A 27,500-nucleotide genomic window follows, 5' to 3' on the forward strand; every position below is an offset into this window, starting at 1 on the left:
AGCATCAGGGAGGCCTTTCCATCGGTCTTAGCGAGCCGGAGAGCGCAGGAGTGCAGGGTAGCGTGGCCGAGCGGTCCAAGGCGCTGGATTAAGGCTCCAGTCTCTTCGGGGGCGTGGGTTCGAATCCCACCGCTGCCAGTAGATGCTTTTGGAAGACTGCTGTGGCTGCTCAAAGTGATGCTGCGTGAACGTCCAAATTCAGCCGCTTTTACATTCCTTGCAATTCAGCCAAGTCGGTGCTGAAAGCCTGTCACGGCCTCTGCTCCTTCCTTACAGATGCACCGTGTTGAAGCAGGGACGTCAATAGTTTACAATCACAGTGAAGTTACTTCAAAACAGGAAAAATCGCTTGAATAAAATAACAGTGGAAAGCAATAAGTAGGCAAAAGGATGGAAACAGCCAGTTTTACTCATTGAAAAAAATAACAGTGGAAAGCAATAAGTAGGCAAAAGGATGGAAACAGCCAGTTTTACTCATTGAAAAAAATAACAGTGGAAAGCAATAAGTAGGCAAAAGGATGGAAACAGCCAGTTTTACTCATTGAAAAGGGCTTAGTGTGGTAGCGTTGCCTCTATTTCCGGAAGGTGGAAGGCGGAAAAAGGAATGGAAAGAAACTATCAATCTGGTAGCGTGGCCGAGTGGTCTAAGGCGCTGGATTTAGGCTCCAGTCTCTCTGGGGGCGTGGGTTCGAATCCCACCGCTGCCAGCTGTGGTTTTAATTACAGAGGCCCTGTGTGTACTCGATGAAGGTTCTGAAAACGTGGTGAGAGTACACTTTGCCTTTCAGCGGCCAGGTGCTCAGCCTATCTCCTTTCTGCTAAAGCAGTCAGACTGAGTCCTGCTCCCGGGGCACTGTTCTCTGTGGTTAAGTCATTGCTGACGATTTTAGTCAATACTGTGTTGATCTGTTCTTCAGAACTCACCTCAGACTTGCTGTGACAGCAACATTGCCGCAAGCCCTAACCTGCTAGGGATCAGGTTTGTTTTACGAAAAACAGGATTAGAATGCAGCTTTTCGCCCTAGTCAGCATCAGGGAGGCCTTTCCACCGGTCTTAGCGAGCCGGAGAGCGCAGGAGTGCAGGGTAGCGTGGCCGAGCGGTCCAAGGCGCTGGATTAAGGCTCCAGTCTCTTCGGGGGCGTGGGTTCGAATCCCACCGCTGCCAGTAGATGCTTTTGGAAGACTGCTGTGGCTGCTCAAAGTGATGCTGCGTGAACGTCCAAATTCAGCCGCTTTTACATTCCTTGCAATTCAGCCAAGTCGGTGCTGAAAGCCTGTCACGGCCTCTGCTCCTTCCTTACAGATGCACCGTGTTGAAGCAGGGACGTCAATAGTTTACAATCACAGTGAAGTTACTTCAAAACAGGAAAAATCGCTTGAATAAAATAACAGTGGAAAGCAATAAGTAGGCAAAAGGATGGAAACAGCCAGTTTTACTCATTGAAAAAAATAACAGTGGAAAGCAATAAGTAGGCAAAAGGATGGAAACAGCCAGTTTTACTCATTGAAAAAAATAACAGTGGAAAGCAATAAGTAGGCAAAAGGATGGAAACAGCCAGTTTTACTCATTGAAAAGGGCTTAGTGTGGTAGCGTTGCCTCTATTTCCGGAAGGTGGAAGGCGGAAAAAGGAATGGAAAGAAACTATCAATCTGGTAGCGTGGCCGAGTGGTCTAAGGCGCTGGATTTAGGCTCCAGTCTCTCTGGGGGCGTGGGTTCGAATCCCACCGCTGCCAGCTGTGGTTTTAATTACAGAGGCCCTGTGTGTACTCGATGAAGGTTCTGAAAACGTGGTGAGAGTACACTTTGCCTTTCAGCGGCCAGGTGCTCAGCCTATCTCCTTTCTGCTAAAGCAGTCAGACTGAGTCCTGCTCCCGGGGCACTGTTCTCCTCTGTGGTTAAGTGACTACCGAAAGTTTCATTGCTGACGATTTTAGTCAATCCTGTGTTGATCTGTTCTTCAGAATTCGCCTCAGACTTGCTGTGACAGCAAAATTGCCGCAAGCCCTAACCTGCTAGGGATCTGGTTTGTTTTACGAAAAACAGGATTAGAATGCAGCTTTTCGCCCTAGTCAGCATCAGGGAGGCCTTTCCACCGGTCTTAGAGAGCCGGAGAGCGCAGGAGTGCAGGGTAGCGTGGCCGAGCGGTCCAAGGCGCTGGATTAAGGCTCCAGTCTCTTCGGGGGCGTGGGTTCGAATCCCACCGCTGCCAGTAGATGCTTTTGGAAGACTGCTGTGGCTGCTCAAAGTGATGCTGCGTGAACGTCCAAATTCAGCCGCTTTTACATTCCTTGCAATTCAGCCAAGTCGGTGCTGAAAGCCTGTCACGGCCTCTGCTCCTTCCTTACAGATGCACCGTGTTGAAGCAGGGACGTCAATAGTTTACAATCACAGTGAAGTTACTTCAAAACAGGAAAAATCGCTTGAATAAAATAACAGTGGAAAGCAATAAGTAGGCAAAAGGATGGAAACAGCCAGTTTTACTCATTGAAAAAAATAACAGTGGAAAGCAATAAGTAGGCAAAAGGATGGAAACAGCCAGTTTTACTCATTGAAAAAAATAACAGTGGAAAGCAATAAGTAGGCAAAAGGATGGAAACAGCCAGTTTTACTCATTGAAAAGGGCTTAGTGTGGTAGCGTTGCCTCTATTTCCGGAAGGTGGAAGGTGGAAAAAGGAATGGAAAGAAACTATCAACCTGGTAGCGTGGCCGAGTGGTCTAAGGCGCTGGATTTAGGCTCCAGTCTCTCTGGGGGCGTGGGTTCGAATCCCACCGCTGCCAGCTGTGGTTTTAATTACAGAGGCCCTGTGTGTACTCGATGAAGGTTCTGAAAACATGGTGAGAGTACACTTTGCCTTTCAGCGGCCAGGTGCTCAGCCTATCTCCTTTCTGCTAAAGCAGTCAGACTGAGTCCTGCTCCCGGGGCACTGTTCTCCTCTGTGGTTAAGTGACTACCGAAAGTTTCATTGCTGACGATTTTAGTCAATCCTGTGTTGATCTGTTCTTCAGAATTCGCCTCAGACTTGCTGTGACAGCAACATTGCCGCAAACCCTAACCTGCTAGGGATCAGGTTTGTTTTACGAAAAACAGGATTAGAATGCAGCTTTTCGCCCTAGTCAGCATCAGGGAGGCCTTTCCACCGGTCTTAGCGAGCCGGAGAGCGCAGGAGTGCAGGGTAGCGTGGCCGAGCGGTCCAAGGCGCTGGATTAAGGCTCCAGTCTCTTCGGGGGCGTGGGTTCGAATCCCACCGCTGCCAGTAGATGCTTTTGGAAGACTGCTGTGGCTGCTCAAAGTGATGCTGCGTGAACGTCCAAATTCAGCCGCTTTTACATTCCTTGCAATTCAGCCAAGTCGGTGCTGAAAGCCTGTCACGGCCTCTGCTCCTTCCTTACAGATGCACCGTGTTGAAGCAGGGACGTCAATAGTTTACAATCACAGTGAAGTTACTTCAAAACAGGAAAAATCGCTTGAATAAAATAACAGTGGAAAGCAATAAGTAGGCAAAAGGATGGAAACAGCCAGTTTTACTCATTGAAAAAAATAACAGTGGAAAGCAATAAGTAGGCAAAAGGATGGAAACAGCCAGTTTTACTCATTGAAAAGGGCTTAGTGTGGTAGCGTTGCCTCTATTTCCGGAAGGTGGAAGGTGGAAATTTTAAGTGAAAATTTTAAGTGAAAATTTTAAGTGAAAGCGGTCCAAGGCGCTGGATTAAGGCTCCAGTCTCTTCGGGGTCGTGGGTTCGAATCCCACCGCTGCCAGTAGATGCTTTTGGAAGACTGCTGTGGCTGCGCAAAGTGATGCTGCGTGAACGTCCAAATTCAGCCGCTTTTACATTCCTTGCAATTCAGCCAAGTCGGTGCTGAAAGCCTGTCACGGCCTCTGCTCCTTCCTTACAGATGCACCGTGTTGAAGCAGGGACGTCAATAGTTTACAATCACAGTGAAGTTACTTCAAAACAGGAAAAATCGCTTGAATAAAATAACAGTGGAAAGCAATAAGTAGGCAAAAGGATGGAAACAGCCAGTTTTACTCATTGAAAAAAATAACAGTGGAAAGCAATAAGTAGGCAAAAGGATGGAAACAGCCAGTTTTACTCATTGAAAAGGGCTTAGTGTGGTAGCGTTGCCTCTATTTCCGGAAGGTGGAAGGTGGAAAAAGGAATGGAAAGAAACTATCAACCTGGTAGCGTGGCCGAGTGGTCTAAGGCGCTGGATTTAGGCTCCAGTCTCTCTGGTGGCGTGGGTTCGAATCCCACCGCTGCCAGCTGTGGTTTTAATTACAGAGGCCCTGTGTGTACTCGATGAAGGTTCTGAAAACGTGGTGAGAGTACACTTTGCCTTTCAGCGGCCAGGTGCTCAGCCTATCTCCTTTCTGCTAAAGCAGTCAGACTGAGTCCTGCTCCCGGGGCACTGTTCTCCTCTGTGGTTAAGTGACTACCGAAAGTTTCATTGCTGACGATTTTAGTCAATCCTGTGTTGATCTGTTCTTCAGAATTCGCCTCAGACTTGCTGTGACAGCAACATTGCCGCAAGCCCTAACCTGCTAGGGATCAGGTTTGTTTTACGAAAAACAGGATTAGAATGCAGCTTTTCGCCCTAGTCAGCATCAGGGAGGCCTTTCCACCGGTCTTAGCGAGCCGGAGAGCGCAGGAGTGCAGGGTAGCGTGGCCGAGCGGTCCAAGGCGCTGGATTAAGGCTCCAGTCTCTTCGGGGGCGTGGGTTCGAATCCCACCGCTGCCAATAGATGCTTTTGGAAGACTGCTGTGGCTGCTCAAAGTGATGCTGCGTGAACGTCCAAATTCAGCCGCTTTTACATTCCTTGCAATTCAGCCAAGTCGGTGCTGAAAGCCTGTCACGGCCTCTGCTCCTTCCTTACAGATGCACCGTGTTGAAGCAGGGACGTCAATAGTTTACAATCACAGTGAAGTTACTTCAAAACAGGAAAAATCGCTTGAATAAAATAACAGTGGAAAGCAATAAGTAGGCAAAAGGATGGAAACAGCCAGTTTTACTCATTGAAAAAAATAACAGTGGAAAGCAATAAGTAGGCAAAAGGATGGAAACAGCCAGTTTTACTCATTGAAAAAAATAACAGTGGAAAGCAATAAGTAGGCAAAAGGATGGAAACAGCCAGTTTTACTCATTGAAAAGGGCTTAGTGTGGTAGCGTTGCCTCTATTTCCGGAAGGTGGAAGGCGCAAAAAGGAATGGAAAGAAACTATCAATCTGGTAGCGTGGCCGAGTGGTCTAAGGCGCTGGATTTAGGCTCCAGTCTCTCTGGGGGCGTGGGTTCGAATCCCACCGCTGCCAGCTGTGGTTTTAATTACAGAGGCCCTGTGTGTACTCGATGAAGGTTCTGAAAACGTGGTGAGAGTACACTTTGCCTTTCAGCGGCCAGGTGCTCAGCCTATCTCCTTTCTGCTAAAGCAGTCAGACTGAGTCCTGCTCCCGGGGCACTGTTCTCTGTGGTTAAGTCATTGCTGACGATTTTAGTCAATACTGTGTTGATCTGTTCTTCAGAACTCACCTCAGACTTGCTGTGACAGCAACATTGCCGCAAGCCCTAACCTGCTAGGGATCAGGTTTGTTTTACGAAAAACAGGATTAGAATGCAGCTTTTCGCCCTAGTCAGCATCAGGGAGGCCTTTCCACCGGTCTTAGCGAGCCGGAGAGCGCAGGAGTGCAGGGTAGCGTGGCCGAGCGGTCCAAGGCGCTGGATTAAGGCTCCAGTCTCTTCGGGGTCGTGGGTTCGAATCCCACCGCTGCCAGTAGATGCTTTTGGAAGACTGCTGTGGCTGCGCAAAGTGATGCTGCGTGAACGTCCAAATTCAGCCGCTTTTACATTCCTTGCAATTCAGCCAAGTCGGTGCTGAAAGCCTGTCACGGCCTCTGCTCCTTCCTTACAGATGCACCGTGTTGAAGCAGGGACGTCAATAGTTTACAATCACAGTGAAGTTACTTCAAAACAGGAAAAATCGCTTGAATAAAATAACAGTGGAAAGCAATAAGTAGGCAAAAGGATGGAAACAGCCAGTTTTACTCATTGAAAAAAATAACAGTGGAAAGCAATAAGTAGGCAAAAGGATGGAAACAGCCAGTTTTACTCATTGAAAAGGGCTTAGTGTGGTAGCGTTGCCTCTATTTCCGGAAGGTGGAAGGTGGAAAAAGGAATGGAAAGAAACTATCAACCTGGTAGCGTGGCCGAGTGGTCTAAGGCGCTGGATTTAGGCTCCAGTCTCTCTGGTGGCGTGGGTTCGAATCCCACCGCTGCCAGCTGTGGTTTTAATTACAGAGGCCCTGTGTGTACTCGATGAAGGTTCTGAAAACGTGGTGAGAGTACACTTTGCCTTTCAGCGGCCAGGTGCTCAGCCTATCTCCTTTCTGCTAAAGCAGTCAGACTGAGTCCTGCTCCCGGGGCACTGTTCTCCTCTGTGGTTAAGTGACTACCGAAAGTTTCATTGCTGACGATTTTAGTCAATCCTGTGTTGATCTGTTCTTCAGAATTCGCCTCAGACTTGCTGTGACAGCAACATTGCCGCAAGCCCTAACCTGCTAGGGATCAGGTTTGTTTTACGAAAAACAGGATTAGAATGCAGCTTTTCGCCCTAGTCAGCATCAGGGAGGCCTTTCCACCGGTCTTAGCGAGCCGGAGAGCGCAGGAGTGCAGGGTAGCGTGGCCGAGCGGTCCAAGGCGCTGGATTAAGGCTCCAGTCTCTTCGGGGGCGTGGGTTCGAATCCCACCGCTGCCAATAGATGCTTTTGGAAGACTGCTGTGGCTGCTCAAAGTGATGCTGCGTGAACGTCCAAATTCAGCCGCTTTTACATTCCTTGCAATTCAGCCAAGTCGGTGCTGAAAGCCTGTCACGGCCTCTGCTCCTTCCTTACAGATGCACCGTGTTGAAGCAGGGACGTCAATAGTTTACAATCACAGTGAAGTTACTTCAAAACAGGAAAAATCGCTTGAATAAAATAACAGTGGAAAGCAATAAGTAGGCAAAAGGATGGAAACAGCCAGTTTTACTCATTGAAAAAAATAACAGTGGAAAGCAATAAGTAGGCAAAAGGATGGAAACAGCCAGTTTTACTCATTGAAAAAAATAACAGTGGAAAGCAATAAGTAGGCAAAAGGATGGAAACAGCCAGTTTTACTCATTGAAAAGGGCTTAGTGTGGTAGCGTTGCCTCTATTTCCGGAAGGTGGAAGGCGCAAAAAGGAATGGAAAGAAACTATCAATCTGGTAGCGTGGCCGAGTGGTCTAAGGCGCTGGATTTAGGCTCCAGTCTCTCTGGGGGCGTGGGTTCGAATCCCACCGCTGCCAGCTGTGGTTTTAATTACAGAGGCCCTGTGTGTACTCGATGAAGGTTCTGAAAACGTGGTGAGAGTACACTTTGCCTTTCAGCGGCCAGGTGCTCAGCCTATCTCCTTTCTGCTAAAGCAGTCAGACTGAGTCCTGCTCCCGGGGCACTGTTCTCTGTGGTTAAGTCATTGCTGACGATTTTAGTCAATACTGTGTTGATCTGTTCTTCAGAACTCACCTCAGACTTGCTGTGACAGCAACATTGCCGCAAGCCCTAACCTGCTAGGGATCAGGTTTGTTTTACGAAAAACAGGATTAGAATGCAGCTTTTCGCCCTAGTCAGCATCAGGGAGGCCTTTCCACCGGTCTTAGCGAGCCGGAGAGCGCAGGAGTGCAGGGTAGCGTGGCCGAGCGGTCCAAGGCGCTGGATTAAGGCTCCAGTCTCTTCGGGGGCGTGGGTTCGAATCCCACCGCTGCCAGTAGATGCTTTTGGAAGACTGCTGTGGCTGCTCAAAGTGATGCTGCGTGAACGTCCAAATTCAGCCGCTTTTACATTCCTTGCAATTCAGCCAAGTCGGTGCTGAAAGCCTGTCACGGCCTCTGCTCCTTCCTTACAGATGCACCGTGTTGAAGCAGGGACGTCAATAGTTTACAATCACAGTGAAGTTACTTCAAAACAGGAAAAATCGCTTGAATAAAATAACAGTGGAAAGCAATAAGTAGGCAAAAGGATGGAAACAGCCAGTTTTACTCATTGAAAAAAATAACAGTGGAAAGCAATAAGTAGGCAAAAGGATGGAAACAGCCAGTTTTACTCATTGAAAAAAATAACAGTGGAAAGCAATAAGTAGGCAAAAGGATGGAAACAGCCAGTTTTACTCATTGAAAAGGGCTTAGTGTGGTAGCGTTGCCTCTATTTCCGGAAGGTGGAAGGCGGAAAAAGGAATGGAAAGAAACTATCAATCTGGTAGCGTGGCCGAGTGGTCTAAGGCGCTGGATTTAGGCTCCAGTCTCTCTGGGGGCGTGGGTTCGAATCCCACCGCTGCCAGCTGTGGTTTTAATTACAGAGGCCCTGTGTGTACTCGATGAAGGTTCTGAAAACGTGGTGAGAGTACACTTTGCCTTTCAGCGGCCAGGTGCTCAGCCTATCTCCTTTCTGCTAAAGCAGTCAGACTGAGTCCTGCTCCCGGGGCACTGTTCTCCTCTGTGGTTAAGTGACTACCGAAAGTTTCATTGCTGACGATTTTAGTCAATCCTGTGTTGATCTGTTCTTCAGAATTCGCCTCAGACTTGCTGTGACAGCAAAATTGCCGCAAGCCCTAACCTGCTAGGGATCTGGTTTGTTTTACGAAAAACAGGATTAGAATGCAGCTTTTCGCCCTAGTCAGCATCAGGGAGGCCTTTCCACCGGTCTTAGAGAGCCGGAGAGCGCAGGAGTGCAGGGTAGCGTGGCCGAGCGGTCCAAGGCGCTGGATTAAGGCTCCAGTCTCTTCGGGTGCGTGGGTTCGAATCCCACCGCTGCCAGTAGATGCTTTTGGAAGACTGCTGTGGCTGCTCAAAGTGATGCTGCGTGAACGTCCAAATTCAGCCGCTTTTACATTCCTTGCAATTCAGCCAAGTCGGTGCTGAAAGCCTGTCACGGCCTCTGCTCCTTCCTTACAGATGCACCGTGTTGAAGCAGGGACGTCAATAGTTTACAATCACAGTGAAGTTACTTCAAAACAGGAAAAATCGCTTGAATAAAATAACAGTGGAAAGCAATAAGTAGGCAAAAGGATGGAAACAGCCAGTTTTACTCATTGAAAAAAATAACAGTGGAAAGCAATAAGTAGGCAAAAGGATGGAAACAGCCAGTTTTACTCATTGAAAAAAATAACAGTGGAAAGCAATAAGTAGGCAAAAGGATGGAAACAGCCAGTTTTACTCATTGAAAAGGGCTTAGTGTGGTAGCGTTGCCTCTATTTCCGGAAGGTGGAAGGTGGAAAAAGGAATGGAAAGAAACTATCAACCTGGTAGCGTGGCCGAGTGGTCTAAGGCGCTGGATTTAGGCTCCAGTCTCTCTGGGGGCGTGGGTTCGAATCCCACCGCTGCCAGCTGTGGTTTTAATTACAGAGGCCCTGTGTGTACTCGATGAAGGTTCTGAAAACATGGTGAGAGTACACTTTGCCTTTCAGCGGCCAGGTGCTCAGCCTATCTCCTTTCTGCTAAAGCAGTCAGACTGAGTCCTGCTCCCGGGGCACTGTTCTCCTCTGTGGTTAAGTGACTACCGAAAGTTTCATTGCTGACGATTTTAGTCAATCCTGTGTTGATCTGTTCTTCAGAATTCGCCTCAGACTTGCTGTGACAGCAACATTGCCGCAAACCCTAACCTGCTAGGGATCAGGTTTGTTTTACGAAAAACAGGATTAGAATGCAGCTTTTCGCCCTAGTCAGCATCAGGGAGGCCTTTCCACCGGTCTTAGCGAGCCGGAGAGCGCAGGAGTGCAGGGTAGCGTGGCCGAGCGGTCCAAGGCGCTGGATTAAGGCTCCAGTCTCTTCGGGGGCGTGGGTTCGAATCCCACCGCTGCCAGTAGATGCTTTTGGAAGACTGCTGTGGCTGCTCAAAGTGATGCTGCGTGAACGTCCAAATTCAGCCGCTTTTACATTCCTTGCAATTCAGCCAAGTCGGTGCTGAAAGCCTGTCACGGCCTCTGCTCCTTCCTTACAGATGCACCGTGTTGAAGCAGGGACGTCAATAGTTTACAATCACAGTGAAGTTACTTCAAAACAGGAAAAATCGCTTGAATAAAATAACAGTGGAAAGCAATAAGTAGGCAAAAGGATGGAAACAGCCAGTTTTACTCATTGAAAAAAATAACAGTGGAAAGCAATAAGTAGGCAAAAGGATGGAAACAGCCAGTTTTACTCATTGAAAAGGGCTTAGTGTGGTAGCGTTGCCTCTATTTCCGGAAGGTGGAAGGTGGAAATTTTAAGTGAAAATTTTAAGTGAAAATTTTAAGTGAAAGCGGTCCAAGGCGCTGGATTAAGGCTCCAGTCTCTTCGGGGTCGTGGGTTCGAATCCCACCGCTGCCAGTAGATGCTTTTGGAAGACTGCTGTGGCTGCGCAAAGTGATGCTGCGTGAACGTCCAAATTCAGCCGCTTTTACATTCCTTGCAATTCAGCCAAGTCGGTGCTGAAAGCCTGTCACGGCCTCTGCTCCTTCCTTACAGATGCACCGTGTTGAAGCAGGGACGTCAATAGTTTACAATCACAGTGAAGTTACTTCAAAACAGGAAAAATCGCTTGAATAAAATAACAGTGGAAAGCAATAAGTAGGCAAAAGGATGGAAACAGCCAGTTTTACTCATTGAAAAAAATAACAGTGGAAAGCAATAAGTAGGCAAAAGGATGGAAACAGCCAGTTTTACTCATTGAAAAGGGCTTAGTGTGGTAGCGTTGCCTCTATTTCCGGAAGGTGGAAGGTGGAAAAAGGAATGGAAAGAAACTATCAACCTGGTAGCGTGGCCGAGTGGTCTAAGGCGCTGGATTTAGGCTCCAGTCTCTCTGGTGGCGTGGGTTCGAATCCCACCGCTGCCAGCTGTGGTTTTAATTACAGAGGCCCTGTGTGTACTCGATGAAGGTTCTGAAAACGTGGTGAGAGTACACTTTGCCTTTCAGCGGCCAGGTGCTCAGCCTATCTCCTTTCTGCTAAAGCAGTCAGACTGAGTCCTGCTCCCGGGGCACTGTTCTCCTCTGTGGTTAAGTGACTACCGAAAGTTTCATTGCTGACGATTTTAGTCAATCCTGTGTTGATCTGTTCTTCAGAATTCGCCTCAGACTTGCTGTGACAGCAACATTGCCGCAAGCCCTAACCTGCTAGGGATCAGGTTTGTTTTACGAAAAACAGGATTAGAATGCAGCTTTTCGCCCTAGTCAGCATCAGGGAGGCCTTTCCACCGGTCTTAGCGAGCCGGAGAGCGCAGGAGTGCAGGGTAGCGTGGCCGAGCGGTCCAAGGCGCTGGATTAAGGCTCCAGTCTCTTCGGGGGCGTGGGTTCGAATCCCACCGCTGCCAATAGATGCTTTTGGAAGACTGCTGTGGCTGCTCAAAGTGATGCTGCGTGAACGTCCAAATTCAGCCGCTTTTACATTCCTTGCAATTCAGCCAAGTCGGTGCTGAAAGCCTGTCACGGCCTCTGCTCCTTCCTTACAGATGCACCGTGTTGAAGCAGGGACGTCAATAGTTTACAATCACAGTGAAGTTACTTCAAAACAGGAAAAATCGCTTGAATAAAATAACAGTGGAAAGCAATAAGTAGGCAAAAGGATGGAAACAGCCAGTTTTACTCATTGAAAAAAATAACAGTGGAAAGCAATAAGTAGGCAAAAGGATGGAAACAGCCAGTTTTACTCATTGAAAAAAATAACAGTGGAAAGCAATAAGTAGGCAAAAGGATGGAAACAGCCAGTTTTACTCATTGAAAAGGGCTTAGTGTGGTAGCGTTGCCTCTATTTCCGGAAGGTGGAAGGCGCAAAAAGGAATGGAAAGAAACTATCAATCTGGTAGCGTGGCCGAGTGGTCTAAGGCGCTGGATTTAGGCTCCAGTCTCTCTGGGGGCGTGGGTTCGAATCCCACCGCTGCCAGCTGTGGTTTTAATTACAGAGGCCCTGTGTGTACTCGATGAAGGTTCTGAAAACGTGGTGAGAGTACACTTTGCCTTTCAGCGGCCAGGTGCTCAGCCTATCTCCTTTCTGCTAAAGCAGTCAGACTGAGTCCTGCTCCCGGGGCACTGTTCTCTGTGGTTAAGTCATTGCTGACGATTTTAGTCAATACTGTGTTGATCTGTTCTTCAGAACTCACCTCAGACTTGCTGTGACAGCAACATTGCCGCAAGCCCTAACCTGCTAGGGATCAGGTTTGTTTTACGAAAAACAGGATTAGAATGCAGCTTTTCGCCCTAGTCAGCATCAGGGAGGCCTTTCCACCGGTCTTAGCGAGCCGGAGAGCGCAGGAGTGCAGGGTAGCGTGGCCGAGCGGTCCAAGGCGCTGGATTAAGGCTCCAGTCTCTTCGGGGGCGTGGGTTCGAATCCCACCGCTGCCAGTAGATGCTTTTGGAAGACTGCTGTGGCTGCTCAAAGTGATGCTGCGTGAACGTCCAAATTCAGCCGCTTTTACATTCCTTGCAATTCAGCCAAGTCGGTGCTGAAAGCCTGTCACGGCCTCTGCTCCTTCCTTACAGATGCACCGTGTTGAAGCAGGGACGTCAATAGTTTACAATCACAGTGAAGTTACTTCAAAACAGGAAAAATCGCTTGAATAAAATAACAGTGGAAAGCAATAAGTAGGCAAAAGGATGGAAACAGCCAGTTTTACTCATTGAAAAAAATAACAGTGGAAAGCAATAAGTAGGCAAAAGGATGGAAACAGCCAGTTTTACTCATTGAAAAGGGCTTAGTGTGGTAGCGTTGCCTCTATTTCCGGAAGGTGGAAGGCGGAAAAAGGAATGGAAAGAAACTATCAATCTGGTAGCGTGGCCGAGTGGTCTAAGGCGCTGGATTTAGGCTCCAGTCTCTCTGGGGGCGTGGGTTCGAATCCCACCACTGCCAGCTGTGGTTTTAATTACAGAGGCCCTGTGTGTACTCGATGAAGGTTCTGAAAACGTGGTGAGAGTACACTTTGCCTTTCAGCGGCCAGGTGCTCAGCCTATCTCCTTTCTGCTAAAGCAGTCAGACTGAGTCCTGCTCCCGGGGCACTGTTCTCTGTGGTTAAGTCATTGCTGACGATTTTAGTCAATACTGTGTTGATCTGTTCTTCAGAACTCACCTCAGACTTGCTGTGACAGCAACATTGCCGCAAGCCCTAACCTGCTAGGGATCAGGTTTGTTTTACGAAAAACAGGATTAGAATGCAGCTTTTCGCCCTAGTCAGCATCAGGGAGGCCTTTCCACCGGTCTTAGCGAGCCGGAGAGCGCAGGAGTGCAGGGTAGCGTGGCCGAGCGGTCCAAGGCGCTGGATTAAGGCTCCAGTCTCTTCGGGGGCGTGGGTTCGAATCCCACCGCTGCCAGTAGATGCTTTTGGAAGACTGCTGTGGCTGCGCAAAGTGATGCTGCGTGAACGTCCAAATTCAGCCGCTTTTACATTCCTTGCAATTCAGCCAAGTCGGTGCTGAAAGCCTGTCACGGCCTCTGCTCCTTCCTTACAGATGCACCGTGTTGAAGCAGGGACGTCAATAGTTTACAATCACAGTGAAGTTACTTCAAAACAGGAAAAATCGCTTGAATAAAATAACAGTGGAAAGCAATAAGTAGGCAAAAGGATGGAAACAGCCAGTTTTACTCATTGAAAAAAATAACAGTGGAAAGCAATAAGTAGGCAAAAGGATGGAAACAGCCAGTTTTAATCATTGAAAAGGGCTTAGTGTGGTAGCGTTGCCTCTATTTCCGGAAGGTGGAAGGTGGAAAAAGGAATGGAAAGAAACTATCAACCTGGTAGCGTGGCCGAGTGGTCTAAGGCGCTGGATTTAGGCTCCAGTCTCTCTGGGGGCGTTGGTTCGAATCCCACCGCTGCCAGCTGTGGTTTTAATTACAGAGGCCCTGTGTGTACTCGATGAAGGTTCTGAAAACGTGGTGAGAGTACACTTTGCCTTTCAGCGGCCAGGTGCTCAGCCTATCTCCTTTCTGCTAAAGCAGTCAGACTGAGTCCTGCTCCCGGGGCACTGTTCTCCTCTGTGGTTAAGTGACTACCGAAAGTTTCATTGCTGACGATTTTAGTCAATCCTGTGTTGATCTGTTCTTCAGAATTCGCCTCAGACTTGCTGTGACAGCAACATTGCCGCAAGCCCTAACCTGCTAGGGATCTGGTTTGTTTTACGAAAAACAGGATTAGAATGCAGCTTTTCGCCCTAGTCAGCATCAGGGAGGCCTTTCCACCGGTCTTAGAGAGCCGGAGAGCGCAGGAGTGCAGGGTAGCGTGGCCGAGCGGTCCAAGGCGCTGGATTAAGGCTCCAGTCTCTTCGGGGGCGTGGGTTCGAATCCCACCGCTGCCAGTAGATGCTTTTGGAAGACTGCTGTGGCTGCGCAAAGTGATGCTGCGTGAACGTCCAAATTCAGCCGCTTTTACATTCCTTGCAATTCAGCCAAGTCGGTGCTGAAAGCCTGTCACGGCCTCTGCTCCTTCCTTACAGATGCACCGTGTTGAAGCAGGGACGTCAATAGTTTACAATCACAGTGAAGTTACTTCAAAACAGGAAAAATCGCTTGAATAAAATAACAGTGGAAAGCAATAAGTAGGCAAAAGGATGGAAACAGCCAGTTTTACTCATTGAAAAAAATAACAGTGGAAAGCAATAAGTAGGCAAAAGGATGGAAACAGCCAGTTTTACTCATTGAAAAAAATAACAGTGGAAAGCAATAAGTAGGCAAAAGGATGGAAACAGCCAGTTTTACTCATTGAAAAGGGCTTAGTGTGGTAGCGTTGCCTCTATTTCCGGAAGGTGGAAGGTGGACAAAGGAATGGAAAGAAACTATCAACCTGGTAGCGTGGCCGAGTGGTCTAAGGCGCTGGATTTAGGCTCCAGTCTCTCTGGGGGCGTGGGTTCGAATCCCACCGCTGCCAGCTGTGGTTTTAATTACAGAGGCCCTGTGTGTACTCGATGAAGGTTCTGAAAACGTGGTGAGAGTACACTTTGCCTTTCAGCGGCCAGGTGCTCAGCCTATCTCCTTTCTGCTAAAGCAGTCAGACTGAGTCCTGCTCCCGGGGCACTGTTCTCCTCTGTGGTTAAGTGACTACCGAAAGTTTCATTGCTGACGATTTTAGTCAATCCTGTGTTGATCTGTTCTTCAGAATTCGCCTCAGACTTGCTGTGACAGCAACATTGCCGCAAACCCTAACCTGCTAGGGATCAGGTTTGTTTTACGAAAAACAGGATTAGAATGCAGCTTTTCGCCCTAGTCAGCATCAGGGAGGCCTTTCCACCGGTCTTAGCGAGCCGGAGAGCGCAGGAGTGCAGGGTAGCGTGGCCGAGCGGTCCAAGGCGCTGGATTAAGGCTCCAGTCTCTTCGGGGGCGTGGGTTCGAATCCCACCGCTGCCAGTAGATGCTTTTGGAAGACTGCTGTGGCTGCTCAAAGTGATGCTGCGTGAACGTCCAAATTCAGCCGCTTTTACATTCCTTGCAATTCAGCCAAGTCGGTGCTGAAAGCCTGTCACGGCCTCTGCTCCTTCCTTACAGATGCACCGTGTTGAAGCAGGGACGTCAATAGTTTACAATCACAGTGAAGTTACTTCAAAACAGGAAAAATCGCTTGAATAAAATAACAGTGGAAAGCAATAAGTAGGCAAAAGGATGGAAACAGCCAGTTTTACTCATTGAAAAAAATAACAGTGGAAAGCAATAAGTAGGCAAAAGGATGGAAACAGCCAGTTTTACTCATTGAAAAAAATAACAGTGGAAAGCAATAAGTAGGCAAAAGGATGGAAACAGCCAGTTTTACTCATTGAAAAGGGCTTAGTGTGGTAGCGTTGCCTCTATTTCCGGAAGGTGGAAGGTGGAAAAAGGAATGGAAAGAAACTATCAACCTGGTAGCGTGGCCGAGTGGTCTAAGGCGCTGGATTTAGGCTCCAGTCTCTCTGGGGGCGTTGGTTCGAATCCCACCGCTGCCAGCTGTGGTTTTAATTACAGAGGCCCTGTGTGTACTCGATGAAGGTTCTGAAAACGTGGTGAGAGTACACTTTGCCTTTCAGCGGCCAGGTGCTCAGCCTATCTCCTTTCTGCTAAAGCAGTCAGACTGAGTCCTGCTCCCGGGGCACTGTTCTCCTCTGTGGTTAAGTGACTACCGAAAGTTTCATTGCTGACGATTTTAGTCAATCCTGTGTTGATCTGTTCTTCAGAATTCGCCTCAGACTTGCTTTGACAGCAACATTGCCGCAAGCCCTAACCTGCTAGGGATCTGGTTTGTTTTACGAAAAACAGGATTAGAATGCAGCTTTTCGCCCTAGTCAGCATCAGGGAGGCCTTTCCATCGGTCTTAGCGAGCCGGAGAGCGCAGGAGTGCAGGGTAGCGTGGCCGAGCGGTCCAAGGCGCTGGATTAAGGCTCCAGTCTCTTCGGGGGCGTGGGTTCGAATCCCACCGCTGCCAGTAGATGCTTTTGGAAGACTGCTGTGGCTGCTCAAAGTGATGCTGCGTGAACGTCCAAATTCAGCCGCTTTTACATTCCTTGCAATTCAGCCAAGTCGGTGCTGAAAGCCTGTCACGGCCTCTGCTCCTTCCTTACAGATGCACCGTGTTGAAGCAGGGACGTCAATAGTTTACAATCACAGTGAAGTTACTTCAAAACAGGAAAAATCGCTTGAATAAAATAACAGTGGAAAGCAATAAGTAGGCAAAAGGATGGAAACAGCAAGTTTTACTCATTGAAAAAAATAACAGTGGAAAGCAATAAGTAGGCAAAAGGATGGAAACAGCCAGTTTTACTCATTGAAAAAAATAACAGTGGAAAGCAATAAGTAGGCAAAAGGATGGAAACAGCCAGTTTTACTCATTGAAAAGGGCTTAGTGTGGTAGCGTTGCCTCTATTTCCGGAAGGTGGAAGGCGGAAAAAGGAATGGAAAGAAACTATCAATCTGGTAGCGTGGCCGAGTGGTCTAAGGCGCTGGATTTAGGCTCCAGTCTCTCTGGGGGCGTGGGTTCGAATCCCACCGCTGCCAGCTGTGGTTTTAATTACAGAGGCCCTGTGTGTACTCGATGAAGGTTCTGAAAACGTGGTGAGAGTACACTTTGCCTTTCAGCGGCCAGGTGCTCAGCCTATCTCCTTTCTGCTAAAGCAGTCAGACTGAGTCCTGCTCCCGGGGCACTGTTCTCTGTGGTTAAGTCATTGCTGACGATTTTAGTCAATACTGTGTTGATCTGTTCTTCAGAACTCACCTCAGACTTGCTGTGACAGCAACATTGCCGCAAGCCCTAACCTGCTAGGGATCAGGTTTGTTTTACGAAAAACAGGATTAGAATGCAGCTTTTCGCCCTAGTCAGCATCAGGGAGGCCTTTCCACCGGTCTTAGCGAGCCGGAGAGCGCAGGAGTGCAGGGTAGCGTGGCCGAGCGGTCCAAGGCGCTGGATTAAGGCTCCAGTCTCTTCGGGGGCGTGGGTTCGAATCCCACCGCTGCCAGTAGATGCTTTTGGAAGACTGCTGTGGCTGCTCAAAGTGATGCTGCGTGAACGTCCAAATTCAGCCGCTTTTACATTCCTTGCAATTCAGCCAAGTCGGTGCTGAAAGCCTGTCACGGCCTCTGCTCCTTCCTTACAGATGCACCGTGTTGAAGCAGGGACGTCAATAGTTTACAATCACAGTGAAGTTACTTCAAAACAGGAAAAATCGCTTGAATAAAATAACAGTGGAAAGCAATAAGTAGGCAAAAGGATGGAAACAGCCAGTTTTACTCATTGAAAAAAATAACAGTGGAAAGCAATAAGTAGGCAAAAGGATGGAAACAGCCAGTTTTACTCATTGAAAAGGGCTTAGTGTGGTAGCGTTGCCTCTATTTCCGGAAGGTGAAGGTGGAAATTTTAAGTGAAAATTTTAAGTGAAAATTTTAAGTGAAAATTTTAAGTGAAAGCGGTCCAAGGCGCTGGATTAAGGCTCCAGTCTCTTCGGGGTCGTGGGTTCGAATCCCACCGCTGCCAGTAGATGCTTTTGGAAGACTGCTGTGGCTGCGCAAAGTGATGCTGCGTGAACGTCCAAATTCAGCCGCTTTTACATTCCTTGCAATTCAGCCAAGTCGGTGCTGAAAGCCTGTCACGGCCTCTGCTCCTTCCTTACAGATGCACCGTGTTGAAGCAGGGACGTCAATAGTTTACAATCACAGTGAAGTTACTTCAAAACAGGAAAAATCGCTTGAATAAAATAACAGTGGAAAGCAATAAGTAGGCAAAAGGATGGAAACAGCCAGTTTTACTCATTGAAAAAAATAACAGTGGAAAGCAATAAGTAGGCAAAAGGATGGAAACAGCCAGTTTTACTCATTGAAAAGGGCTTAGTGTGGTAGCGTTGCCTCTATTTCCGGAAGGTGGAAGGTGGAAAAAGGAATGGAAAGAAACTATCAACCTGGTAGCGTGGCCGAGTGGTCTAAGGCGCTGGATTTAGGCTCCAGTCTCTCTGGTGGCGTGGGTTCGAATCCCACCGCTGCCAGCTGTGGTTTTAATTACAGAGGCCCTGTGTGTACTCGATGAAGGTTCTGAAAACGTGGTGAGAGTACACTTTGCCTTTCAGCGGCCAGGTGCTCAGCCTATCTCCTTTCTGCTAAAGCAGTCAGACTGAGTCCTGCTCCCGGGGCACTGTTCTCCTCTGTGGTTAAGTGACTACCGAAAGTTTCATTGCTGACGATTTTAGTCAATCCTGTGTTGATCTGTTCTTCAGAATTCGCCTCAGACTTGCTGTGACAGCAACATTGCCGCAAGCCCTAACCTGCTAGGGATCAGGTTTGTTTTACGAAAAACAGGATTAGAATGCAGCTTTTCGCCCTAGTCAGCATCAGGGAGGCCTTTCCACCGGTCTTAGCGAGCCGGAGAGCGCAGGAGTGCAGGGTAGCGTGGCCGAGCGGTCCAAGGCGCTGGATTAAGGCTCCAGTCTCTTCGGGGGCGTGGGTTCGAATCCCACCGCTGCCAATAGATGCTTTTGGAAGACTGCTGTGGCTGCTCAAAGTGATGCTGCGTGAACGTCCAAATTCAGCCGCTTTTACATTCCTTGCAATTCAGCCAAGTCGGTGCTGAAAGCCTGTCACGGCCTCTGCTCCTTCCTTACAGATGCACCGTGTTGAAGCAGGGACGTCAATAGTTTACAATCACAGTGAAGTTACTTCAAAACAGGAAAAATCGCTTGAATAAAATAACAGTGGAAAGCAATAAGTAGGCAAAAGGATGGAAACAGCCAGTTTTACTCATTGAAAAAAATAACAGTGGAAAGCAATAAGTAGGCAAAAGGATGGAAACAGCCAGTTTTACTCATTGAAAAAAATAACAGTGGAAAGCAATAAGTAGGCAAAAGGATGGAAACAGCCAGTTTTACTCATTGAAAAGGGCTTAGTGTGGTAGCGTTGCCTCTATTTCCGGAAGGTGGAAGGCGGAAAAAGGAATGGAAAGAAACTATCAATCTGGTAGCGTGGCCGAGTGGTCTAAGGTGCTGGATTTAGGCTCCAGTCTCTCTGGGGGCGTGGGTTCGAATCCCACCGCTGCCAGCTGTGGTTTTAATTACAGAGGCCCTGTGTGTACTCGATGAAGGTTCTGAAAACGTGGTGAGAGTACACTTTGCCTTTCAGCGGCCAGGTGCTCAGCCTATCTCCTTTCTGCTAAAGCAGTCAGACTGAGTCCTGCTCCCGGGGCACTGTTCTCTGTGGTTAAGTCATTGCTGACGATTTTAGTCAATACTGTGTTGATCTGTTCTTCAGAACTCACCTCAGACTTGCTGTGACAGCAACATTGCCGCAAGCCCTAACCTGCTAGGGATCAGGTTTGTTTTACGAAAAACAGGATTAGAATGCAGCTTTTCGCCCTAGTCAGCATCAGGGAGGCCTTTCCACCGGTCTTAGCGAGCCGGAGAGCGCAGGAGTGCAGGGTAGCGTGGCCGAGCGGTCCAAGGCGCTGGATTAAGGCTCCAGTCTCTTCGGGGGCGTGGGTTCGAATCCCACCGCTGCCAGTAGATGCTTTTGGAAGACTGCTGTGGCTGCGCAAAGTGATGCTGCGTGAACGTCCAAATTCAGCCGCTTTTACATTCCTTGCAATTCAGCCAAGTCGGTGCTGAAAGCCTGTCACGGCCTCTGCTCCTTCCTTACAGATGCACCGTGTTGAAGCAGGGACGTCAATAGTTTACAATCACAGTGAAGTTACTTCAAAACAGGAAAAATCGCTTGAATAAAATAACAGTGGAAAGCAATAAGTAGGCAAAAGGATGGAAACAGCCAGTTTTACTCATTGAAAAAAATAACAGTGGAAAGCAATAAGTAGGCAAAAGGATGGAAACAGCCAGTTTTACTCATTGAAAAAAATAACAGTGGAAAGCAATAAGTAGGCAAAAGGATGGAAACAGCCAGTTTTACTCATTGAAAAGGGCTTAGTGTGGTAGCGTTGCCTCTATTTCCGGAAGGTGGAAGGTGGACAAAGGAATGGAAAGAAACTATCAACCTGGTAGCGTGGCCGAGTGGTCTAAGGCGCTGGATTTAGGCTCCAGTCTCTCTGGGGGCGTGGGTTCGAATCCCACCGCTGCCAGCTGTGGTTTTAATTACAGAGGCCCTGTGTGTACTCGATGAAGGTTCTGAAAACGTGGTGAGAGTACACTTTGCCTTTCAGCGGCCAGGTGCTCAGCCTATCTCCTTTCTGCTAAAGCAGTCAGACTGAGTCCTGCTCCCGGGGCACTGTTCTCCTCTGTGGTTAAGTGACTACCGAAAGTTTCATTGCTGACGATTTTAGTCAATCCTGTGTTGATCTGTTCTTCAGAATTCGCCTCAGACTTGCTGTGACAGCAACATTGCCGCAAGCCCTAACCTGCTAGGGATCTGGTTTGTTTTACGAAAAACAGGATTAGAATGCAGCTTTTCGCCCTAGTCAGCATCAGGGAGGCCTTTCCACCGGTCTTAGAGAGCCGGAGAGCGCAGGAGTGCAGGGTAGCGTGGCCGAGCGGTCCAAGGCGCTGGATTAAGGCTCCAGTCTCTTCGGGGGCGTGGGTTCGAATCCCACCGCTGCCAGTAGATGCTTTTGGAAGACTGCTGTGGCTGCGCAAAGTGATGCTGCGTGAACGTCCAAATTCAGCCGCTTTTACATTCCTTGCAATTCAGCCAAGTCGGTGCTGAAAGCCTGTCACGGCCTCTGCTCCTTCCTTACAGATGCACCGTGTTGAAGCAGGGACGTCAATAGTTTACAATCACAGTGAAGTTACTTCAAAACAGGAAAAATCGCTTGAATAAAATAACAGTGGAAAGCAATAAGTAGGCAAAAGGATGGAAACAGCCAGTTTTACTCATTGAAAAAAATAACAGTGGAAAGCAATAAGTAGGCAAAAGGATGGAAACAGCCAGTTTTACTCATTGAAAAGGGCTTAGTGTGGTAGCGTTGCCTCTATTTCCGGAAGGTGGAAGGTGGAAAAAGGAATGGAAAGAAACTATCAACCTGGTAGCGTGGCCGAGTGGTCTAAGGCGCTGGATTTAGGCTCCAGTCTCTCTGGGGGCGTGGGTTCGAATCCCACCGCTGCCAGCTGTGGTTTTAATTACAGAGGCCCTGTGTGTACTCGATGAAGGTTCTGAAAACGTGGTGAGAGTACACTTTGCCTTTCAGCGGCCAGGTGCTCAGCCTATCTCCTTTCTGCTAAAGCAGTCAGACTGAGTCCTGCTCCCGGGGCACTGTTCTCCTCTGTGGTTAAGTGACTACCGAAAGTTTCATTGCTGACGATTTTAGTCAATCCTGTGTTGATCTGTTCTTCAGAATTCGCCTCAGACTTGCTGTGACAGCAACATTGCCGCAAGCCCTAACCTGCTAGGGATCAGGTTTGTTTTACGAAAAACAGGATTAGAATGCAGCTTTTCGCCCTAGTCAGCATCAGGGAGGCCTTTCCATCGGTCTTAGCGAGCCGGAGAGCGCAGGAGTGCAGGGTAGCGTGGCCGAGCGGTCCAAGGCGCTGGATTAAGGCTCCAGTCTCTTCGGGGGCGTGGGTTCGAATCCCACCGCTGCCAGTAGATGCTTTTGGAAGACTGCTGTGGCTGCTCAAAGTGATGCTGCGTGAACGTCCAAATTCAGCCGCTTTTACATTCCTTGCAATTCAGCCAAGTCGGTGCTGAAAGCCTGTCACGGCCTCTGCTCCTTCCTTACAGATGCACCGTGTTGAAGCAGGGACGTCAATAGTTTACAATCACAGTGAAGTTACTTCAAAACAGGAAAAATCGCTTGAATAAAATAACAGTGGAAAGCAATAAGTAGGCAAAAGGATGGAAACAGCCAGTTTTACTCATTGAAAAAAATAACAGTGGAAAGCAATAAGTAGGCAAAAGGATGGAAACAGCCAGTTTTACTCATTGAAAAGGGCTTAGTGTGGTAGCGTTGCCTCTATTTCCGGAAGGTGGAAGGTGGAAATTTTAAGTGAAAATTTTAAGTGAAAATTTTAAGTGAAAATTTTAAGTGAAAGCGGTCCAAGGCGCTGGATTAAGGCTCCAGTCTCTTCGGGGTCGTGGGTTCGAATCCCACCGCTGCCAGTAGATGCTTTTGGAAGACTGCTGTGGCTGCGCAAAGTGATGCTGCGTGAACGTCCAAATTCAGCCGCTTTTACATTCCTTGCAATTCAGCCAAGTCGGTGCTGAAAGCCTGTCACGGCCTCTGCTCCTTCCTTACAGATGCACCGTGTTGAAGCAGGGACGTCAATAGTTTACAATCACAGTGAAGTTACTTCAAAACAGGAAAAATCGCTTGAATAAAATAACAGTGGAAAGCAATAAGTAGGCAAAAGGATGGAAACAGCCAGTTTTACTCATTGAAAAAAATAACAGTGGAAAGCAATAAGTAGGCAAAAGGATGGAAACAGCCAGTTTTACTCATTGAAAAGGGCTTAGTGTGGTAGCGTTGCCTCTATTTCCGGAAGGTGGAAGGTGGAAAAAGGAATGGAAAGAAACTATCAACCTGGTAGCGTGGCCGAGTGGTCTAAGGCGCTGGATTTAGGCTCCAGTCTCTCTGGTGGCGTGGGTTCGAATCCCACCGCTGCCAGCTGTGGTTTTAATTACAGAGGCCCTGTGTGTACTCGATGAAGGTTCTGAAAACGTGGTGAGAGTACACTTTGCCTTTCAGCGGCCAGGTGCTCAGCCTATCTCCTTTCTGCTAAAGCAGTCAGACTGAGTCCTGCTCCCGGGGCACTGTTCTCCTCTGTGGTTAAGTGACTACCGAAAGTTTCATTGCTGACGATTTTAGTCAATCCTGTGTTGATCTGTTCTTCAGAATTCGCCTCAGACTTGCTGTGACAGCAACATTGCCGCAAGCCCTAACCTGCTAGGGATCAGGTTTGTTTTACGAAAAACAGGATTAGAATGCAGCTTTTCGCCCTAGTCAGCATCAGGGAGGCCTTTCCACCGGTCTTAGCGAGCCGGAGAGCGCAGGAGTGCAGGGTAGCGTGGCCGAGCGGTCCAAGGCGCTGGATTAAGGCTCCAGTCTCTTCGGGGGCGTGGGTTCGAATCCCACCGCTGCCAATAGATGCTTTTGGAAGACTGCTGTGGCTGCTCAAAGTGATGCTGCGTGAACGTCCAAATTCAGCCGCTTTTACATTCCTTGCAATTCAGCCAAGTCGGTGCTGAAAGCCTGTCACGGCCTCTGCTCCTTCCTTACAGATGCACCGTGTTGAAGCAGGGACGTCAATAGTTTACAATCACAGTGAAGTTACTTCAAAACAGGAAAAATCGCTTGAATAAAATAACAGTGGAAAGCAATAAGTAGGCAAAAGGATGGAAACAGCCAGTTTTACTCATTGAAAAAAATAACAGTGGAAAGCAATAAGTAGGCAAAAGGATGGAAACAGCCAGTTTTACTCATTGAAAAAAATAACAGTGGAAAGCAATAAGTAGGCAAAAGGATGGAAACAGCCAGTTTTACTCATTGAAAAGGGCTTAGTGTGGTAGCGTTGCCTCTATTTCCGGAAGGTGGAAGGTGGACAAAGGAATGGAAAGAAACTATCAACCTGGTAGCGTGGCCGAGTGGTCTAAGGCGCTGGATTTAGGCTCCAGTCTCTCTGGGGGCGTGGGTTCGAATCCCACCGCTGCCAGCTGTGGTTTTAATTACAGAGGCCCTGTGTGTACTCGATGAAGGTTCTGAAAACGTGGTGAGAGTACACTTTGCCTTTCAGCGGCCAGGTGCTCAGCCTATCTCCTTTCTGCTAAAGCAGTCAGACTGAGTCCTGCTCCCGGGGCACTGTTCTCCTCTGTGGTTAAGTGACTACCGAAAGTTTCATTGCTGACGATTTTAGTCAATCCTGTGTTGATCTGTTCTTCAGAATTCGCCTCAGACTTGCTGTGACAGCAACATTGCCGCAAACCCTAACCTGCTAGGGATCAGGTTTGTTTTACGAAAAACAGGATTAGAATGCAGCTTTTCGCCCTAGTCAGCATCAGGGAGGCCTTTCCACCGGTCTTAGCGAGCCGGAGAGCGCAGGAGTGCAGGGTAGCGTGGCCGAGCGGTCCAAGGCGCTGGATTAAGGCTCCAGTCTCTTCGGGGGCGTGGGTTCGAATCCCACCGCTGCCAGTAGATGCTTTTGGAAGACTGCTGTGGCTGCTCAAAGTGATGCTGCGTGAACGTCCAAATTCAGCCGCTTTTACATTCCTTGCAATTCAGCCAAGTCGGTGCTGAAAGCCTGTCACGGCCTCTGCTCCTTCCTTACAGATGCACCGTGTTGAAGCAGGGACGTCAATAGTTTACAATCACAGTGAAGTTACTTCAAAACAGGAAAAATCGCTTGAATAAAATAACAGTGGAAAGCAATAAGTAGGCAAAAGGATGGAAACAGCCAGTTTTACTCATTGAAAAAAATAACAGTGGAAAGCAATAAGTAGGCAAAAGGATGGAAACAGCCAGTTTTACTCATTGAAAAAAATAACAGTGGAAAGCAATAAGTAGGCAAAAGGATGGAAACAGCCAGTTTTACTCATTGAAAAGGGCTTAGTGTGGTAGCGTTGCCTCTATTTCCGGAAGGTGGAAGGCGGAAAAAGGAATGGAAAGAAACTATCAATCTGGTAGCGTGGCCGAGTGGTCTAAGGCGCTGGATTTAGGCTCCAGTCTCTCTGGGGGCGTGGGTTCGAATCCCACCGCTGCCAGCTGTGGTTTTAATTACAGAGGCCCTGTGTGTACTCGATGAAGGTTCTGAAAACGTGGTGAGAGTACACTTTGCCTTTCAGCGGCCAGGTGCTCAGCCTATCTCCTTTCTGCTAAAGCAGTCAGACTGAGTCCTGCTCCCGGGGCACTGTTCTCTGTGGTTAAGTCATTGCTGACGATTTTAGTCAATACTGTGTTGATCTGTTCTTCAGAACTCACCTCAGACTTGCTGTGACAGCAACATTGCCGCAAGCCCTAACCTGCTAGGGATCAGGTTTGTTTTACAAAAAACAGGATTAGAATGCAGCTTTTCGCCCTAGTCAGCATCAGGGAGGCCTTTCCACCGGTCTTAGCGAGCCGGAGAGCGCAGGAGTGCAGGGTAGCGTGGCCGAGCGGTCCAAGGCGCTGGATTAAGGCTCCAGTCTCTTCGGGGGCGTGGGTTCGAATCCCACCGCTGCCAGTAGATGCTTTTGGAAGACTGCTGTGGCTGCTCAAAGTGATGCTGCGTGAACGTCCAAATTCAGCCGCTTTTACATTCCTTGCAATTCAGCCAAGTCGGTGCTGAAAGCCTGTCACGGCCTCTGCTCCTTCCTTACAGATGCACCGTGTTGAAGCAGGGACGTCAATAGTTTACAATCACAGTGAAGTTACTTCAAAACAGGAAAAATCGCTTGAATAAAATAACAGTGGAAAGCAATAAGTAGGCAAAAGGATGGAAACAGCCAGTTTTACTCATTGAAAAAAATAACAGTGGAAAGCAATAAGTACGCAAAAGGATGGAAACAGCCAGTTTTACTCATTGAAAAAAATAACAGTGGAAAGCAATAAGTAGGCAAAAGGATGGAAACAGCCAGTTTTACTCATTGAAAAGGGCTTAGTGTGGTAGCGTTGCCTCTATTTCCGGAAGGTGGAAGGCGGAAAAAGGAATGGAAAGAAACTATCAATCTGGTAGCGTGGCCGAGTGGTCTAAGGCGCTGGATTTAGGCTCCAGTCTTTCTGGGGGCGTGGGTTCGAATCCCACCGCTGCCAGCTGTGGTTTTAATTACAGAGGCCCTGTGTGTACTCGATGAAGTTTCTGAAAACGTGGTGAGAGTACACTTTGCCTTTCAGCGGCCAGGTGCTCAGCCTATCTCCTTTCTGCTAAAGCAGTCAGACTGAGTCCTGCTCCCGGGGCACTGTTCTCCTCTGTGGTTAAGTGACTACCGAAAGTTTCATTGCTGACGATTTTAGTCAATCCTGTGTTGATCTGTTCTTCAGAATTCGCCTCAGACTTGCTGTGACAGCAACATTGCCGCAAGCCCTAACCTGCTAGGGATCTGGTTTGTTTTACGAAAAACAGGATTAGAATGCAGCTTTTCGCCCTAGTCAGCATCAGGGAGGCCTTTCCACCGGTCTTAGAGAGCCGGAGAGCGCAGGAGTGCAGGGTAGCGTGGCCGAGCGGTCCAAGGCGCTGGATTAAGGCTCCAGTCTCTTCGGGGGCGTGGGTTCGAATCCCACCGCTGCCAGTAGATGCTTTTGGAAGACTGCTGTGGCTGCGCAAAGTGATGCTGCGTGAACGTCCAAATTCAGCCGCTTTTACATTCCTTGCAATTCAGCCAAGTCGGTGCTGAAAGCCTGTCACGGCCTCTGCTCCTTCCTTACAGATGCACCGTGTTGAAGCAGGGACGTCAATAGTTTACAATCACAGTGAAGTTACTTCAAAACAGGAAAAATCGCTTGAATAAAATAACAGTGGAAAGCAATAAGTAGGCAAAAGGATGGAAACAGCCAGTTTTACTCATTGAAAAAAATAACAGTGGAAAGCAATAAGTAGGCAAAAGGATGGAAACAGCCAGTTTTACTCATTGAAAAGGGCTTAGTGTGGTAGCGTTGCCTCTATTTCCGGAAGGTGGAAGGTGGAAAAAGGAATGGAAAGAAACTATCAACCTGGTAGCGTGGCCGAGTGGTCTAAGGCGCTGGATTTAGGCTCCAGTCTCTCTGGGGGCGTGGGTTCGAATCCCACCGCTGCCAGCTGTGGTTTTAATTACAGAGGCCCTGTGTGTACTCGATGAAGGTTCTGAAAACGTGGTGAGAGTACACTTTGCCTTTCAGCGGCCAGGTGCTCAGCCTATCTCCTTTCTGCTAAAGCAGTCAGACTGAGTCCTGCTCCCGGGGCACTGTTCTCCTCTGTGGTTAAGTGACTACCGAAAGTTTCATTGCTGACGATTTTAGTCAATCCTGTGTTGATCTGTTCTTCAGAATTCGCCTCAGACTTGCTGTGACAGCAACATTGCCGCAAGCCCTAACCTGCTAGGGATCAGGTTTGTTTTACGAAAAACAGGATTAGAATGCAGCTTTTCGCCCTAGTCAGCATCAGGGAGGCCTTTCCATCGGTCTTAGCGAGCCGGAGAGCGCAGGAGTGCAGGG

At 48.4% G+C, this 27,500-nt stretch overlaps 1 protein-coding gene and 51 non-coding genes across 54 annotated transcripts in view; all 52 read left to right on the forward strand.

Moving 5' to 3' along the window:
- LOC127953344 (zinc finger protein 271-like) overlaps nucleotides 1-27,500 on the forward strand; it is an 838,866-nt gene that overhangs the window by 158,890 nt on the left and 652,476 nt on the right. The window lies entirely within an intron of this gene.
- Nucleotides 57-138, forward strand: trnal-aag (transfer RNA leucine (anticodon AAG)). The gene has a single exon. It is a non-coding gene; the product is annotated as a tRNA-Leu (tRNA).
- On the forward strand, nucleotides 626-707 carry trnal-uag (transfer RNA leucine (anticodon UAG)). Its single transcript has one exon. It is a non-coding gene; the product is annotated as a tRNA-Leu (tRNA).
- Nucleotides 1,084-1,165, forward strand: trnal-aag (transfer RNA leucine (anticodon AAG)). Its single transcript has one exon. It is a non-coding gene; the product is annotated as a tRNA-Leu (tRNA).
- trnal-uag (transfer RNA leucine (anticodon UAG)) lies at nucleotides 1,653-1,734 on the forward strand. The gene has a single exon. It is a non-coding gene; the product is annotated as a tRNA-Leu (tRNA).
- On the forward strand, nucleotides 2,129-2,210 carry trnal-aag (transfer RNA leucine (anticodon AAG)). The gene has a single exon. It is a non-coding gene; the product is annotated as a tRNA-Leu (tRNA).
- On the forward strand, nucleotides 2,698-2,779 carry trnal-uag (transfer RNA leucine (anticodon UAG)). The gene has a single exon. It is a non-coding gene; the product is annotated as a tRNA-Leu (tRNA).
- On the forward strand, nucleotides 3,174-3,255 carry trnal-aag (transfer RNA leucine (anticodon AAG)). The gene has a single exon. It is a non-coding gene; the product is annotated as a tRNA-Leu (tRNA).
- On the forward strand, nucleotides 4,182-4,263 carry trnal-uag (transfer RNA leucine (anticodon UAG)). The gene has a single exon. It is a non-coding gene; the product is annotated as a tRNA-Leu (tRNA).
- trnal-aag (transfer RNA leucine (anticodon AAG)) lies at nucleotides 4,658-4,739 on the forward strand. Its single transcript has one exon. It is a non-coding gene; the product is annotated as a tRNA-Leu (tRNA).
- trnal-uag (transfer RNA leucine (anticodon UAG)) lies at nucleotides 5,227-5,308 on the forward strand. The gene has a single exon. It is a non-coding gene; the product is annotated as a tRNA-Leu (tRNA).
- Nucleotides 5,685-5,766, forward strand: trnal-aag (transfer RNA leucine (anticodon AAG)). Its single transcript has one exon. It is a non-coding gene; the product is annotated as a tRNA-Leu (tRNA).
- Nucleotides 6,190-6,271, forward strand: trnal-uag (transfer RNA leucine (anticodon UAG)). Its single transcript has one exon. It is a non-coding gene; the product is annotated as a tRNA-Leu (tRNA).
- trnal-aag (transfer RNA leucine (anticodon AAG)) lies at nucleotides 6,666-6,747 on the forward strand. Its single transcript has one exon. It is a non-coding gene; the product is annotated as a tRNA-Leu (tRNA).
- trnal-uag (transfer RNA leucine (anticodon UAG)) lies at nucleotides 7,235-7,316 on the forward strand. The gene has a single exon. It is a non-coding gene; the product is annotated as a tRNA-Leu (tRNA).
- Nucleotides 7,693-7,774, forward strand: trnal-aag (transfer RNA leucine (anticodon AAG)). Its single transcript has one exon. It is a non-coding gene; the product is annotated as a tRNA-Leu (tRNA).
- Nucleotides 8,262-8,343, forward strand: trnal-uag (transfer RNA leucine (anticodon UAG)). The gene has a single exon. It is a non-coding gene; the product is annotated as a tRNA-Leu (tRNA).
- trnal-aag (transfer RNA leucine (anticodon AAG)) lies at nucleotides 8,738-8,819 on the forward strand. Its single transcript has one exon. It is a non-coding gene; the product is annotated as a tRNA-Leu (tRNA).
- On the forward strand, nucleotides 9,307-9,388 carry trnal-uag (transfer RNA leucine (anticodon UAG)). The gene has a single exon. It is a non-coding gene; the product is annotated as a tRNA-Leu (tRNA).
- trnal-aag (transfer RNA leucine (anticodon AAG)) lies at nucleotides 9,783-9,864 on the forward strand. The gene has a single exon. It is a non-coding gene; the product is annotated as a tRNA-Leu (tRNA).
- On the forward strand, nucleotides 10,791-10,872 carry trnal-uag (transfer RNA leucine (anticodon UAG)). Its single transcript has one exon. It is a non-coding gene; the product is annotated as a tRNA-Leu (tRNA).
- Nucleotides 11,267-11,348, forward strand: trnal-aag (transfer RNA leucine (anticodon AAG)). The gene has a single exon. It is a non-coding gene; the product is annotated as a tRNA-Leu (tRNA).
- Nucleotides 11,836-11,917, forward strand: trnal-uag (transfer RNA leucine (anticodon UAG)). Its single transcript has one exon. It is a non-coding gene; the product is annotated as a tRNA-Leu (tRNA).
- Nucleotides 12,294-12,375, forward strand: trnal-aag (transfer RNA leucine (anticodon AAG)). Its single transcript has one exon. It is a non-coding gene; the product is annotated as a tRNA-Leu (tRNA).
- trnal-uag (transfer RNA leucine (anticodon UAG)) lies at nucleotides 12,799-12,880 on the forward strand. The gene has a single exon. It is a non-coding gene; the product is annotated as a tRNA-Leu (tRNA).
- On the forward strand, nucleotides 13,257-13,338 carry trnal-aag (transfer RNA leucine (anticodon AAG)). Its single transcript has one exon. It is a non-coding gene; the product is annotated as a tRNA-Leu (tRNA).
- Nucleotides 13,762-13,843, forward strand: trnal-uag (transfer RNA leucine (anticodon UAG)). The gene has a single exon. It is a non-coding gene; the product is annotated as a tRNA-Leu (tRNA).
- trnal-aag (transfer RNA leucine (anticodon AAG)) lies at nucleotides 14,238-14,319 on the forward strand. Its single transcript has one exon. It is a non-coding gene; the product is annotated as a tRNA-Leu (tRNA).
- Nucleotides 14,807-14,888, forward strand: trnal-uag (transfer RNA leucine (anticodon UAG)). The gene has a single exon. It is a non-coding gene; the product is annotated as a tRNA-Leu (tRNA).
- trnal-aag (transfer RNA leucine (anticodon AAG)) lies at nucleotides 15,283-15,364 on the forward strand. Its single transcript has one exon. It is a non-coding gene; the product is annotated as a tRNA-Leu (tRNA).
- Nucleotides 15,852-15,933, forward strand: trnal-uag (transfer RNA leucine (anticodon UAG)). The gene has a single exon. It is a non-coding gene; the product is annotated as a tRNA-Leu (tRNA).
- On the forward strand, nucleotides 16,328-16,409 carry trnal-aag (transfer RNA leucine (anticodon AAG)). The gene has a single exon. It is a non-coding gene; the product is annotated as a tRNA-Leu (tRNA).
- trnal-uag (transfer RNA leucine (anticodon UAG)) lies at nucleotides 16,897-16,978 on the forward strand. The gene has a single exon. It is a non-coding gene; the product is annotated as a tRNA-Leu (tRNA).
- Nucleotides 17,355-17,436, forward strand: trnal-aag (transfer RNA leucine (anticodon AAG)). Its single transcript has one exon. It is a non-coding gene; the product is annotated as a tRNA-Leu (tRNA).
- Nucleotides 18,375-18,456, forward strand: trnal-uag (transfer RNA leucine (anticodon UAG)). Its single transcript has one exon. It is a non-coding gene; the product is annotated as a tRNA-Leu (tRNA).
- Nucleotides 18,851-18,932, forward strand: trnal-aag (transfer RNA leucine (anticodon AAG)). The gene has a single exon. It is a non-coding gene; the product is annotated as a tRNA-Leu (tRNA).
- trnal-uag (transfer RNA leucine (anticodon UAG)) lies at nucleotides 19,420-19,501 on the forward strand. Its single transcript has one exon. It is a non-coding gene; the product is annotated as a tRNA-Leu (tRNA).
- trnal-aag (transfer RNA leucine (anticodon AAG)) lies at nucleotides 19,878-19,959 on the forward strand. Its single transcript has one exon. It is a non-coding gene; the product is annotated as a tRNA-Leu (tRNA).
- trnal-uag (transfer RNA leucine (anticodon UAG)) lies at nucleotides 20,447-20,528 on the forward strand. Its single transcript has one exon. It is a non-coding gene; the product is annotated as a tRNA-Leu (tRNA).
- On the forward strand, nucleotides 20,923-21,004 carry trnal-aag (transfer RNA leucine (anticodon AAG)). The gene has a single exon. It is a non-coding gene; the product is annotated as a tRNA-Leu (tRNA).
- Nucleotides 21,428-21,509, forward strand: trnal-uag (transfer RNA leucine (anticodon UAG)). The gene has a single exon. It is a non-coding gene; the product is annotated as a tRNA-Leu (tRNA).
- trnal-aag (transfer RNA leucine (anticodon AAG)) lies at nucleotides 21,904-21,985 on the forward strand. Its single transcript has one exon. It is a non-coding gene; the product is annotated as a tRNA-Leu (tRNA).
- trnal-uag (transfer RNA leucine (anticodon UAG)) lies at nucleotides 22,925-23,006 on the forward strand. The gene has a single exon. It is a non-coding gene; the product is annotated as a tRNA-Leu (tRNA).
- On the forward strand, nucleotides 23,401-23,482 carry trnal-aag (transfer RNA leucine (anticodon AAG)). The gene has a single exon. It is a non-coding gene; the product is annotated as a tRNA-Leu (tRNA).
- trnal-uag (transfer RNA leucine (anticodon UAG)) lies at nucleotides 23,970-24,051 on the forward strand. The gene has a single exon. It is a non-coding gene; the product is annotated as a tRNA-Leu (tRNA).
- Nucleotides 24,446-24,527, forward strand: trnal-aag (transfer RNA leucine (anticodon AAG)). Its single transcript has one exon. It is a non-coding gene; the product is annotated as a tRNA-Leu (tRNA).
- Nucleotides 25,015-25,096, forward strand: trnal-uag (transfer RNA leucine (anticodon UAG)). Its single transcript has one exon. It is a non-coding gene; the product is annotated as a tRNA-Leu (tRNA).
- Nucleotides 25,473-25,554, forward strand: trnal-aag (transfer RNA leucine (anticodon AAG)). Its single transcript has one exon. It is a non-coding gene; the product is annotated as a tRNA-Leu (tRNA).
- trnal-uag (transfer RNA leucine (anticodon UAG)) lies at nucleotides 26,042-26,123 on the forward strand. Its single transcript has one exon. It is a non-coding gene; the product is annotated as a tRNA-Leu (tRNA).
- On the forward strand, nucleotides 26,518-26,599 carry trnal-aag (transfer RNA leucine (anticodon AAG)). The gene has a single exon. It is a non-coding gene; the product is annotated as a tRNA-Leu (tRNA).
- trnal-uag (transfer RNA leucine (anticodon UAG)) lies at nucleotides 27,023-27,104 on the forward strand. Its single transcript has one exon. It is a non-coding gene; the product is annotated as a tRNA-Leu (tRNA).
- The window catches only part of trnal-aag (transfer RNA leucine (anticodon AAG)), an 82-nt gene continuing 80 nt past the window's right edge, over nucleotides 27,499-27,500 (forward strand). The window contains exon 1 of the tRNA in view: nucleotides 27,499-27,500. This exon is cut by the window's right edge and continues 80 nt beyond it. This is a non-coding gene — a tRNA (tRNA-Leu).

This window comes from Carassius gibelio, chromosome B3, assembly GCF_023724105.1.
Source record: "Carassius gibelio isolate Cgi1373 ecotype wild population from Czech Republic chromosome B3, carGib1.2-hapl.c, whole genome shotgun sequence".
In the NCBI taxonomy this organism is placed as follows: Eukaryota; Metazoa; Chordata; class Actinopteri; order Cypriniformes; family Cyprinidae; genus Carassius; species Carassius gibelio.